The sequence below is a fragment of the Ceratotherium simum genome, chromosome 6, assembly GCF_057802395.1.
Source record: "Ceratotherium simum simum isolate JZ-2026a chromosome 6, ASM5780239v1, whole genome shotgun sequence".
Classification (NCBI taxonomy): Eukaryota; Metazoa; Chordata; class Mammalia; order Perissodactyla; family Rhinocerotidae; genus Ceratotherium; species Ceratotherium simum.
Genome location: NC_141905.1, coordinates 75,534,984 through 75,548,777, shown reverse-complemented (window position 1 = coordinate 75,548,777; position 13,794 = coordinate 75,534,984).

The following is a 13,794-nucleotide window of genomic DNA, read 5'->3' as shown; positions in this document are numbered from 1 at the left end:
CCTTGAGCTATTTGTTTAACCCTATATTATATTTCTAATGGCTGTAGTAATATCTTGTTTCATTCCTAATACTGGTGATTTATATGTTCTCTATCTTTGTCTTTCCCAGTCTTGCTAGAGGTTTATCAATCTTATTGATTTTTTTTAATGAAGCAGCTTTTTGTTTTATTGATATTCTCTATTGTTTTCCTGTTTTCCATTTCATTTATTTGCTCCTAATGTAATTATTAACTTCCTCCTGCTTGCTTTGGATTTATCTTGCTCTTCTTTTTGTAGTTTCTTGAGATAGTTACTTAGATTATTGATTTGAGACCTTTTTTCTAATGTAAGCATTTAGCAGGATAAATGTCCCTCTCAGTACCACTTTAGTTATGTCCCACATATTTTGATTTGTTGTATTTTTATACAAAAAATTTTAAGATATGTGTTACATCATGGAATCTTCAGTACCTACGTTAATGGCCCCTAGTTTCCTCACCTGTGGCCCCTATCCTTTATCTATAACTCTCTGAAATCATGGTACCAAGAACACAGACTTCTGGATTGGTCTAGCCATTGAAGAATAGAGCAGGAATATCTGTTCATTCCTTTTTTTGCTCATTCGTTTGCTCATTCACTCATTCAACAAACATTTACTGAATTCCTTTACCAGGCATTTTGCTGGCTAGGAATATAGAGATGTTTAACACAGACATATTCCCTCTTCTCCTCACTCTGTCTGGCAGAGAAGACAAATAATTAAATAATTTCAAGGGTGACCACTATCTCCTATACTGTAGAAACTCTACTGCCATTAATAGAAAGCTAGGTTAAAATGCCATCTGTTTTTTATTTTTGTTTTTTTTCCCAACAAGTTCTGCCATTTTCTACCCTATTTTCAAAACCCTCTGATTGTCTTTAATCTAGTAAGATCTAAAACTGGTCTGCACCCTACAGGCTATACTAATTGCTTAAAACTGGCTTCTTTCTGATTGGTTATGGCTGTGGTTAAATATTTTGAATATCAACTCTGGCCTGAAACTGTAACTGCAAACGTCTCTGTCTGTCCCTTTCTGTTAACTATTCTTTTAGAATACAATCTGAGCCCATAATAGAATAGCACCTTAGATTTGGGTGGAATAATTAACTTTTTAAGAGTTCTCCTGTATGTTAAACCTTTTGATCCTCACCAAAATCCTGGACAGATATAAGCCCCAATCGACAGATGAGAAAACCGAGATTCAGAGAGGCTAAGTGACTTGCCTAGTTGGAAATATCAAAAACATACAAGTTTCTAGACTCCCACCTAGGCCTTTACTGTTTCCTCAATCTCACTGCCTCTTCATAGCTGACCATTAAATGTGTTTTAAAGAGGGCAAAGTCCAATTGTGTAAGAGATCTGCCTGTCTGAAACATGATTATTAGTGGTAATGGTTGGGTATTACCTGGCATGCATGTGTTAGGTTTACAGTAAAGAATGCCTACTTTTTATTAACTGTCCTTTTAGATATATTAGTGACTGTCACACCTGAATTATAACAAAGAAGCACAGAAAAAATTCAATGTGGGCGGCAAAATTCTTTGAAGAATAACTAGTTATAATTGGGGAGTCTGGACACATTTCAGAGTTGTACGTTTAATATGCAGTATGGTTAATTGCACTGTAATTACAGTATTTTAGAATGCCATGCTAAGTGTTTAATCCTTTTCAGGTTTGCCCTCCAATCAGTGGTCTGCCTTCATTTTCCAGACTGATGAAGTCTGCCTTACAGAAGGGAGCAGGTAACAAGATTGTGCTGATGTGTCTAATCAACTGGGAAAGTTGTAAAATGAATCTTTCCTCTCTGGAATTTATATTTAATCATAGTTATGTTCTCGTTGTGAATGAGTGTTGATTAGTTAGTTGTCAGAATATGAAAACAATAAGGGCTTTTATTTACCCAGATAAGTTATGCTAGTCATTATTCAGGTCTGATTGAGTGGATGGTGATATTTACATTACCTCAGTACATAGATCCACTTAATTTTATTCATAATGTTAATTATATACTCCAAGAGTTACTGTCATGCCCTTATTTATGGTGTTTACTCTTAGAGTTTGTTTATAGATGTGGTGATTGTATGGTTCTGCTCTCGTCCACTGGACTATGCCTCTTCTGTATTTGCAAAAGGCATCTCCACCTGTAGAAACCTGATCTTCAGTAGGTTGTTCACACTGATTTGATGACATCTAATTCAAAGAAGGCAACTCAGTTATGTTTCAGAGAGTTGGTTAAGACTACACCACTGAGCTAACTTTTAGCAGTTTTTTGCCTTCATGTATTTGCATATGCTTTTTCAGTGTCTGGAGTTTTCTTTCTCTGCATATCCCCTGCAAACTGCTGTTTATTCTTCAGAACCTGCCTTGAAATGCCATTCCTCAAGGAAGCATACTCTAATTCTACCAGAGAGTTAATCAGTGCCTCCTTTATCTCACTACTGTGTCTGAACATTAATACTATCACAGCCCCATCATATGGTATTGCAAGTATCTTTTGACATGTTTACTTTCATTAACAGATTGGTTTATTTGAGAGTGAGGGCCATACTGTGTTCATCTCTCATATTACCCAAATCTAATAGTACCTAGTACACAGTAGGTGCTTAATAATTCCTCAGTGTTGAATGACCTAGATTATTCTTTTTTTAATCTTTTTTTCATATTTAAAGACATTTTTTAGAACAGTTTTAGGTTCACAGCAAAATCAAGAAGGTATAGAGATTTCCCATGTACCCTCTACCCCAACACATGCATAGCCTCCCCCATTATCAACATCTCCCATCAAAGTGGTATATTTGTTACAATTGGTGAAAGTACATTGACACATTGTAGTCACTCAAAGCCCATAGTTTACATTATGGTTCACTCTTGGTGTTGTACATTATATGGGTTTGGATAAATGTATAATGACATGTATCCATCATTATAGTATCACACAGTATCATTCACTGTCCTAGATTTTTTTATTGAGGTATAATTGACATATATATATATATATATATATAACATTATATTAGTTTCAGATATACAACATAATGATTTGAGATTTGTATATATCGCAAAATGATCACCACAAGTCCAGTTAACATTCATTACCATATATAGTTACAAAATTTTATTTTATTTTATTTTATTATTTTTGTGTGTGTGTGAGGAAGATCAGCCCTGAGCTAACATCCATGCCAATCCTCCTCTTTTTTGCTGAGGAAGACTGGCACTGAGCTAACATCCGTGCCCATCTTCCTCCACTTTATGTGGGATGCTGCCACAGCGTGGCCTGACAAGCGGTGCATTGGTGTGCACCCGGGATCCAAACCCGGGCTGCCAGCAGTGGAACACGTGCACTTAACTGCTACACCACGGGGCTGGCCCCCCAAATTTTATTTTTTTAAATAATTTTTTGACATATGATTTATATAGCATAAATTCACTCTTTTAAAGTGTACAATTAAGTGGTTTCTAATATATTAAGTTGGACAAATGTCACCACTATCTAATTTCAGAGTATTTTTATCACCACAAAAAGAAACCTCATACCTATTCCTCATTGCCTCCTTCCTCCAGCCCTTGGCAACCATTAATCTAATTTCTGTCTCCATGATTTTCCATTACTAGACATTTCATGTAAATAGAATCATACAATATATGGCTTCTTACCATAATGTTTTCAAAGTTATCCATGTTGTAGCATGTATCAGTACTTCATTCCTGTCTGAATACTATTCCATTGTATGGACATTACCAGTTGATGGACATTTGGGTTGTTTTTACTTTTTAACTACTATGAGTAATGCTGCTATGAACATTCATGTACAAGTTCTTGTGTGAACACGTTTTCAACTATCTTGGGTATATACACAGGAGTGGAATTTCTGGGTCATATGGTAACTCTATGTTTAACTTTTTGAGGAGCTACCAAGTTGTTTTCCAAAATGTCTACACCATTTTACATTCCCACTGGCAATGTATGAGGGTTCCAGTTTCCCCACATTTTCCCCAACGCTTGTTATTGTCTATCTTATTGATTATAGCCATTTTAGAGTGTGTGAAGTGATATCTCATTGTGGTTTTGATTTGCATTTACCTAGTGACTAATGATTTTGCACATTAAGCACCTTTTCATGTGCTTATTGGCCATTGTTTTTCCTTGACTTTTTTGATATGATATTCCTAAGTGTAGATTTTTTGGTATTTATTCTGCTTGGCATTCTCTCAGCTTCTTGATCTATAGTTTTGTGTCAATCATTAATTTTGAAAAATTCTCAGTCATTATTTCTTATGTTGTTTTCTCTTTTCTCCTCGTATTTCAATTGCATGTGTATTATGCCTTTTGTAATTGACCCACATTTCTTGGCTATTATGTTCCTTTTTTTTCGTTCTTTTCCTCTTTGCTATTCAGTTTGGGAAGTTTCTATTGACACATCTTCAAGCTCATTGATTCTTTTCTCAGTCATGTCCAGTTTGTTCATGAGCCCAATAAAGGCATTCTTCATTGCTGTTAAAATATTTTTGATTTCTAGCATTTCTTTTTGGTTCTTTCTTAGAGTTTCTGTCTCTCTGCTTACGTTGCCTATCTGTTCTTACATGTTATCCACTTTTTTCTTTAGATCTCTTAGCATATTAATCATAGTTATTTTAAATTCCTGGTCTGAAATTTCCAAATCTCTGCCATATCTGAGTCTTATTCTGATGCTTACTCTGTCTCTTTACACTATATTTTTTGTTTTTTAGTATGCCTTGTAATTTTTTGTTTAAAGTCTAAGGTGAAGGGAAGTATGGTCCTATGATTACATCTCAGTCTTTTAGTGAGCCTGTTGCCCCGGGCTGTAACCTTACAAATTACTTCTCAGTTTACCCCCTCTGGTGAGATGGGAAGGCTATAGGGGACTGGAGTTTGTTATTTTCCTTACTCCACATTGGAGAGTAGAAGGGGCTGGAGCTGGGTATTTTTCTTCCCCTATGTGAGAGACTGGAGTGTGCTACAGTTGGGTATTTCTATTCTCCTGGTTGGTTAGGCTCTGGTAAAATCTCAGCAAGTTAGGCTCTAGTAAAGTAGTTTTTCTTGAAGATAGGCCTTGTTAAGGATAACAGAATTCTCTGGGCATATTTCAAAATGGCTACCATTATGATTGAAAAAGATACTTAATATGATTTCAATCTTCTTAAATTTGTTAAGACTTCTTTTGTGGCTAACATATGATCTGCCCTGGAGAATGTTCTGTGAACGGTTGAGAAGAGTGTGTATTCTGCTGCTGTTGGATGGATTGTTCTGTACATGTCTCTTATGTCCATTTGGTCCAAAGTGTAGTTCAAGTCCAATGTTTCCTTATTGATTTTCTGTCTGGATGATCTATCCATTGTTAAAAATGGGGTATTGAAGTTCCCTACCATTATGGTATGGCTGTCTATTTCTCCCTTCAGATCTTTTAGTATTTGCTTTATATGTTTAGGTGCTCTGATGTTGAGTGCATATATATTTACAATTGTTATATCCTTTTGATGAATTTATCCCTTTAGCATTACATAATGACCTTTTTCTTTCTTGTTATAGTTTCTGATTTGAAGTCTGTTTTGTCTGATATAAATATACCTACCCCTGCTCTCTTTTGGTTTCCATTTGCATGGAAAATCTTTTTCCATCCCTTCAGTTTCAGCCTATGTGTGTCCTTAAAGCTAAAGTGCATCTTTTTTAGGCAGCATATAGTTTTGTTTTTGTATCCCTTCAGCCACTGTATGTCTTTTGATTGGAGAATTTAATCCATTTACATTTTAAGTAATTATTGATAGGTGATAACTTACTGCAATTTTATTACTTGTTTTCTATTTTCTAGTTCTTTTGTTCCTTTTTTTCCCCTCATGCTATCTTCCTTTGTGATTTAATGAATTTATGTAGCGGTATGCTTTGATTCCTTTCTTTTTATCTTTTGTGTAACTACTATAAGCTTTTGCTTTATAGTTACCATGAGGCTTACATAAAACATCTCATTGTTATAACAGTCTATTTTACGCTGATAACTTAACTTTGATCTAATACAAAAATTCTACATTGTTACTTCCCCCCACATTTAATGTTTTTGATGTCACAACTTACATCTTTTTATAATGTGTATCCATTAAGAAGTTATTGTAGCTGTAGTTATTTTTAATTCTTTTGTCTTTTAACCTTTATACTAGAGTTAAAAGTGGTTTACATACTCCATTACAGTATTTGACTATATACTTACCTTTACCAGTGAGTTTTATACTTTCATATGATTTCATGTAACTAATTAGCATCCTTTCATTTTGGTTGAAGATCTCATTTAACATTTCTTGTAAGACAAGTCTATTGGTGATGAACTACATCAGCTTTTGTTTGGTTGGGAAAGTATTTATCTATCTTTTATTTCTGAAGGACAACTTTGCTGGGTGAAGTATCGTTGGTTGACAGTTTCTTTCAGTACTTTGAATGTATCATCCCACTCTCTGCTGGCCTGCAAGGTTTCTGCTGAGAAATCTGCTGATGCCCTTATTGGGGTTCCTTTGTATGTGACAATTAGCCTTTCTCTTGCTGCTTTCAAAATTCTTTGTCTTTGATTTTTGAAAGTTTGATTTTAATGTGCCTCAGTGAAGTCTTCTTTGGGTTGAACCTTTTTGGGGACTTTTGAACTTCATGTATCTGGATGTCCATATCTCTCCCTGTATTTGCTAAGTTTTTAGCCATTATCCTTTTTTTTAACTGAAACATATTTGAGATATAACATAGTGTAAATTTAAGGTATACAACATGTTAATTTGATACATTTATATTTTGTAATCTAATTGCCATTTTAGCAATAATTAGCACCTCAATCACATTACATAATTATCCTTTCCTTTTAATGGTTGGAATAACTAAGTTCTAGTCTCTTAGCAAGTTTGATGATTATAATACAATACTGTTATCTATATTCACTATACTGTGCATTAGATCTCTAGGACTTCTTTACTACTTGTTGAAATTTGTACCCTTAAACAACATTTGTCCTATCTTCCCACCCCCATCCCACCTTTTACTCTCTGTTTTCATGGGTGTGTCAGTCATTATTTCTTTAATTAAGCTTTCTGCCCCTTTCTGTCTCTTTCCTCCTCTGGGACTCCCATTATGAGTATATTAATTCTCATGATTGTTTCCCATAAATCCTATAGGACTTTTTCATTCCTTTCTATTCTGTTTTTTTCCTCCTCTGATGATTTCAAATGACCTGTCACAGATTTTTTCTTCTGCTTGATCAAGTCTGTTGTTGATATACTCTATTATGTTTTTCATTTCCTTCATTGTATTCTTTAGCTCCAGAATTTTTGTTTGTTTTTTTATCATTTCTATCTCTTGTTAAACTTCTAATTTTGTTCATGTATTGTTTTCCTGATTTTGTTGACTTGTCTATTTATGTTCTTTTATAGCTCACTGAACTTCCTTAAGACAGTTGTTTTGAATTCTATGTCAGACAATTTGTAGATCTCCATTTTTGGGGGATCAGTTAAAGAGCTTTATTAGTTTCCTTTGGTGGTATCATGTTTGCTTGATTCTTTGTGATCTGTATAGCTTTGTGTTGATGTCTGTGCACTTGAAGGAGCAAACACTTCTTCCTGTCTTTACAGAGTGGTTTTGGCAGATAAAGACTTTCTCCTGCCAGGTTCCCAGACTGATAGGACTGCTTCCAGGATGTCAGTCAGGTGAGGCTGGAGCTGGGTCATGTGGCTTTTGGGTCCGTGTTTGGCATGCCTGTTACCAGGGTTGTGGGCAGGCATGGTTCCTGCTGGATCCCCAGGTGAATGGAACTGTCTCTGGGACCATGCTTGAGCAGGGCTGGAGCCAGGTCAGGGTGCCACATCCAGGTCCATGGTCAAGTCTGCAGACAGCAGGCCTGTTACCAGGGGCACAGATATGTGTGGCTCCTACTGGGTCTCTGAGTGGACTCCTGCTGGGTCCCTAGCCAGGCAGGACTACCTCTAGGACCATGGTAGAATGGAACAGGGCTGCTTCAGGGTCTACAGTCAGGACCAAGGTCAGGAGGCATGCCATGGGGCTTAGACAGGCAAGACTTCTCCCAGACCATGGCAGAGCAGGGCTGGAACTGAATCTTAGAGCTGCTTCAGGGTCCACAGCCAGGACTGAGGTTGGTGGGCCTCCTACAGGGGGCACGGATGGGCATTTCTGGGTCTCTGGATGGGCAGGACTGACAGCAGGGCTGGAGCTGTGTCATAGGACCACCTCTGAATTCACAGTCATGACTGAGGTTAGTAGGCCTGTAACTGGGGGCTTGAATGGGCTTGTCTCCTGCCAGATCCTTGTGTGGGCAGGACTGACCATGGATTGGTGGTAGAATGGGGTGGGGGCTGGGTCACAGGGTCACTTCAGGATCTGCAGTTGGATCTGTGGCCTGTGGGCCTGTTAATGGAGGCATGAATGGGCATGGTTCCTCTTGGGTCCCTGTGCAGGCAAAACTCACTCCGGACCACAGTAGAGCAGGGCTGGGATCCAGGTCACGTGGCCACTTCAGGATCTGCAGTTGGATCCACTACTGATGGTCCTGTTGCCAGGGGCATAGATGTGTGTGGCTTCTGTTGGTCCCTGTGTGGGCAGGACTGACTCTGGACTGGTAGTAGAGAGGGTTTAGAGCTGAGTCACAGGACCACTTCAGAATCTACAGTCAGAACTGTGGCTGGTATGCCTGTTACCAGGAGTACAGATGGGTGTGGTTCCTCCTGGGTCCTTTGGCAGATGGGGCTGATTGCAGGACTGTGGCCAAGTGGGGCTACAGCCGAGTCCACAGGGGCTTCTTTTGGTCTGCAGATGGGATCACATTTGGCAAGCTTGCCATCAGGGTGCAGGCCTGCCTTTTTAAAGCAGCTATCCTTGATTTGGGGTTCACTGCAGTTTTGCAACCTCCTACCTAGATTCAAAAGCTCCCACAAAGGCACTTGTGTCTGTGGATGGCTGCCAGCTTGTTGTTTGTATAGGGGAATGTGACCTGGGGACCTCCAATCTTCTATTTTGCTTCATCACCGACAACTTTTTTCATTCAGCATTTTGAATATGTTTTCCAGCTGTGTTTGGCCTCCATGATTTATGGTAAGAAATCAGCCATTAATTTTACTGAGGATTCCTTGTACATGATACGTTGCTTTTTCAAGATCAAAGAGGTTTTTATGTAGGTGAGTGATAAGTAATGTACATACATATAATCGAACACTACATAGCTTTTAAAAATAAGGTAAATCAATGTGACAATATGAAAAGATTCCCAAGATATATTGTTAAGTGAAAAAGCAGATTGTAGAAAGTATAAATGAACCATGTTTACAAAAAATATGTATTTAGAGAGAAATATATTAACAACACAGTTCTGAAATGTTTGCATCATAGATTAGTTTTGCCTGTTCTAGGACTTTGTATTTATGGAATAATGCAGTATGTTCTCTTTTGTGTTAGGCTTTTTTCGCTCAGCATAATGTTTTTGAGATTCATCCAACTTGTTGTATGTGTAAATAGTTTATTCCTTTTATTTTTGATTAATATTCCACTGGATGGTGTATCAGGCTGGAAACTCAGACAGGAATTAATGCTGCAGTCTTGAGGCAGAAATTCTTCTCTGGTAAACCTGTTTTTGCTCTTTTGCTTTGATTGGATGTGGCCCTACTCACATTATTGAGGGTAGTCTCCTTTACTTCAAGTCAACTGGTTGCAGATGTTAATCACATCTACAAAATATCTTCACAGCAACACCTAGATGAGTGTTTGATTAAATATCTGGGTATGATAGCCTAGACAAGTAGACACACAAAACTAACCATCACAGATGTACTATAATTTATTTGTTTATTGATAGACACTTGTATTGTTTACAGGTTTTGGTGATTTTTAAATTGCTGTGAACATTTGTCTATATGTTTTCCATGGACAAAATGTTTTCAGTTCTCTGGGGCAAATACCAAGGAGTAGAACTGCTATATCATAAGATAAATGTATGTTAAGTTTCATAACAAAGTGCCACTAAAATTAGATTCTGGTGATGGTTGCACAGCTCTACGAATTTACTAAAAATCTTGAATTGGACACTTAAAATGAGTTAATTTTATGGCATGAAAATTTCCAACATTCACATACTATTTTACATTTTCACTAAGAATGTGTCAGAGTTCTGATCTCTCCATACCACTGCCAAAATTTGAGAGTGTTAGTCTTTTAATTTTTACCTATTCTTCTGGATGTGTAGTGATATGTCATTGTAATTTTCATTTGTATTTCCTTGATGACTAATGTTTACCTTCCCAATGCATATTGGCCACTTATATATTTTCCTTTGTGAACTTTTTTTCTCATTTTTTATTGAGTTATCTTTTTACTATTGAGTTGTAACAATATCGAGTAGAATCTCTTTATACATACTAGATATTCGTTCTATTTTTAGATATATGTCTTGCAAATATTTTCACACAGTCTGAGGATGCTTGTTTTCCTAATATTGTCTTTTGATGAGTAAAACTTTTTAATTTATGTGAAGTCTAATTTATCACAATTTATTCTTTTATGTTATTGCTTTTTGTGCCTTGCCTAAGAAAGCTTTGCCTTCCCTCAAGTTGAGAAGATACTGTCCTGTGTTTTCTTTTAGAAGCCTTGTAGTTTTTGGTTTTATATTTAGGTCCATGATTGTTCTCGAATTAGTTTTTTTTTGTTGTTGTTGTTGTTGTTTTTTGGTGAGGAAGATTAGCCCTGAGCTAACATCGGTCACCAGTCCTCCTCTTTTTGCTGAGGAAGACTGGCACTGAGCTAACATCTGTGCCCATCTTCCTCTATTTTATGTGGGATGCCTGCTACAGCATGGCTTGACAAGTGGTACACAGGTCCGTGTCAGGGATCTGAACCCACGAACCACAGGCCGTCAAAGTGGAACATGCAAACCTAACTAACTACTACGCCACCGGGCCGCCCCACAAGTTAGTTTTTTTTGTATGGTGGAGTTAGGAGTTGAGATTAATTCTTTTCTTTATGGATATTCAGTTCTGTTTGTGGAAAAGACTTTCCTTTCCCCATTGGATTATTTTAACACCTTTGTTGAAAATAAAATGACTGTATAAGTGTGGGTTTATTTTTGGACTCTGTTTTGCTTTATTGATCTGTATGTCTTTCTTTATGCTAGTTCCACACTGTCTTGATTGTCGTAGTTTAAGACTTCAGTTCCTTTAGTATAAGGGAGCTAACTTTGCTGTTTTGTTTCAAGATTTCTTTGGTTACTCTAGGTCCTTTGCATTGCCATATATTTTAGAATCAATTTTTCATTTTCTACAAAAACCTGCTGGAATTTTGATTCAAATTACATTGTCTATAGATAAATTTGGCACTTTAGCCATATTAAATCTTCCATCCCTGAGCGTGGTATGTCTCTTTGTTTATTTATATCTTTGATTTCTCAGCAATTTTTTTTTTTTTTTACTTTTCAGTGTACAGGTCTTGAACTCCTCTGGAGGGGTTAAAGCTATTCCTAAATTATTTTGTTATTTTGAATGTTATTGTAAATGAAATCATTTTAAACTTTCAGTTACTAGTTGTTAGTTGCTATTACATAGACATGTAATTGATTTTTTTATATTGCTCCATATTCTGTGACTTTGGTAAGCTCATTTATTAGTAGCTTTTATGAAAATTCCTTCAATTTTTCTATGTATATAATCATGTCATTTGTGAAAAAAGACAGTTTAACTTCTTCCTTTCCAGATTGTATGCATTTTATTTATATATTTTCTTCCTTATTGTGCTGGCATTAGGATGTCCAGTATGATGTTCAATGAAAGTGGTGAGAGCAGACATCTGATCTTGAGGTGTGACAACATTTTGCCTTTGCCTTTCATCATTAAGTGTGTTATTAGATACAGGATTTTTAGATACTCTATCAGGTTGAAGTTCCCTTCTATTTCTAGTTTGCTGAAGCTTTCATTATGAACTGGTACTGAATATTTTTGAGTGCTTTTATCCTGCATCTGTTGAGATGATCATATAGGTTTTTATTTTTAGTATGCTAATATGGTGAATGCCAATTGATTTTTAACTTCTTATTCTGGAATAATTTTTGATTTACAAAAAAGTTGCAAAGATAGTACCGAGTATACTGAGAGTTCCTATATATCCTTCTTATGTATCTATAGCCTGCTGGGTACATAGCCACAGTATATTTGTCAAAACTAACAAATTAACACTGGCACAATACCCTTACCCAAACTATAGACTTCATTTGGATTTTATCAGTTTTTCCACTAATGCTGTTTTTGTGTGTCAGGATCCAATCCCGGATACTACATTATTTGTAGCCATCATGGCTTAATCTTCTCTGATCTGTAACAGTTTCTCAATCTTGCTATGTTTTCTATGATCTCAACAGTTTTGAACAATACTGGGCAGGTATTTTGTAAAATGTCCCTCAATTTGTGTTTGTCTTATATTTTCTCAGGATTAAATTGGGATTATGCGTTTTAGGAAAAATATCACAGAGGTGAAGTGCCTTTCTCATTGCATCGTATCACTGGGTATAAGATATCAACATGACTTATCACTGATGACATTAACCTTGATCATCCTTGATCTCTTGGTTAAAGTGCTGTCTACTAAGTTTCTCCACTGTAAAGTTACTATTTTTTCCTTTTCCATTCTCTTTTCTTTAGATATAAGTCACCAAGTCCAGCCCACACTCAAGGTAAAGAGAATTAAATTCCACCTTCTGGAGGGAGAATATTTACATATATTAGTCCAAATTCTAAAAGGAAGCCTTTTTCTTTCTTCCCCACTAATTTATTTACTTACTCATTTATATATATCAGTATGGACTCATGGATATTTATTTCATCTTGAGTTAGAATCCTACACTACTGTTATTTGTTTTGTTGCTCAAATTGTTCCAGCTGTAGCCATTGAGTGCTCTTTCAGGTTGACTCCTGTGTCCTTTTGACATGACCCCTCTCTTCTCTTCTTTCCCTTTTCTGGCACTACAAGATGTTCTAGGCTCATCTTATATTCTTCCTGCCTTAGCCTTAGAATCAGCCATTTCTCCAAGGAACCTGATTCCTTTTCTTAGAGAATGGTATTTAGAAACCAAGATCTGAGTGCTGGCTCTCACTGATACTGGGATGTCACTGCCTTCTCAGTGGACAAAGCTAGGAAATAAATTGTGTATGTTAATCCATATATAGGTATAATATATAAGTATACCACATACCTATATGTATATACCTAATTATCTGTGTATATATTAAAATAAATATGAATTTATACTGACATCTCTGACTCTATTCCAGCACCATCAGGTTCATTCTAGCCTTCCTTTCTTGCTTATTGGTATAGTCAATTCTGATATAATGCTTATTTTCAAAACATGAATTTGTTCCAGTGCAACTTATATGTTAAGGAATAATTTGAGCATGATATAAATTTCACATTTTCTTTTGCATGATTTCGTTCCTGAGAAACACTAGATAAACAGAGAAAACTGCACGCAGCTGAATCAAGCCGTGTTGGAATACATAAAATGCACACACATGCATACACCTCAGACATCCACAGCTACTTCAGCTCACTGCGTGTATTGTCCAACAAGGTTACATTTTGCTGTGCTTTTGCATTTGTGAACTTTATATATATATAGACACTCCTTCAACATCCCAAACACATCTAAATGTCCTAGTTCAAAAACGCCAAACAATGAATACAAAATGAAAGCTTTAAGTATTGGGGAGAAGCTTGAAATAATAAAGTGTTTTGGAAG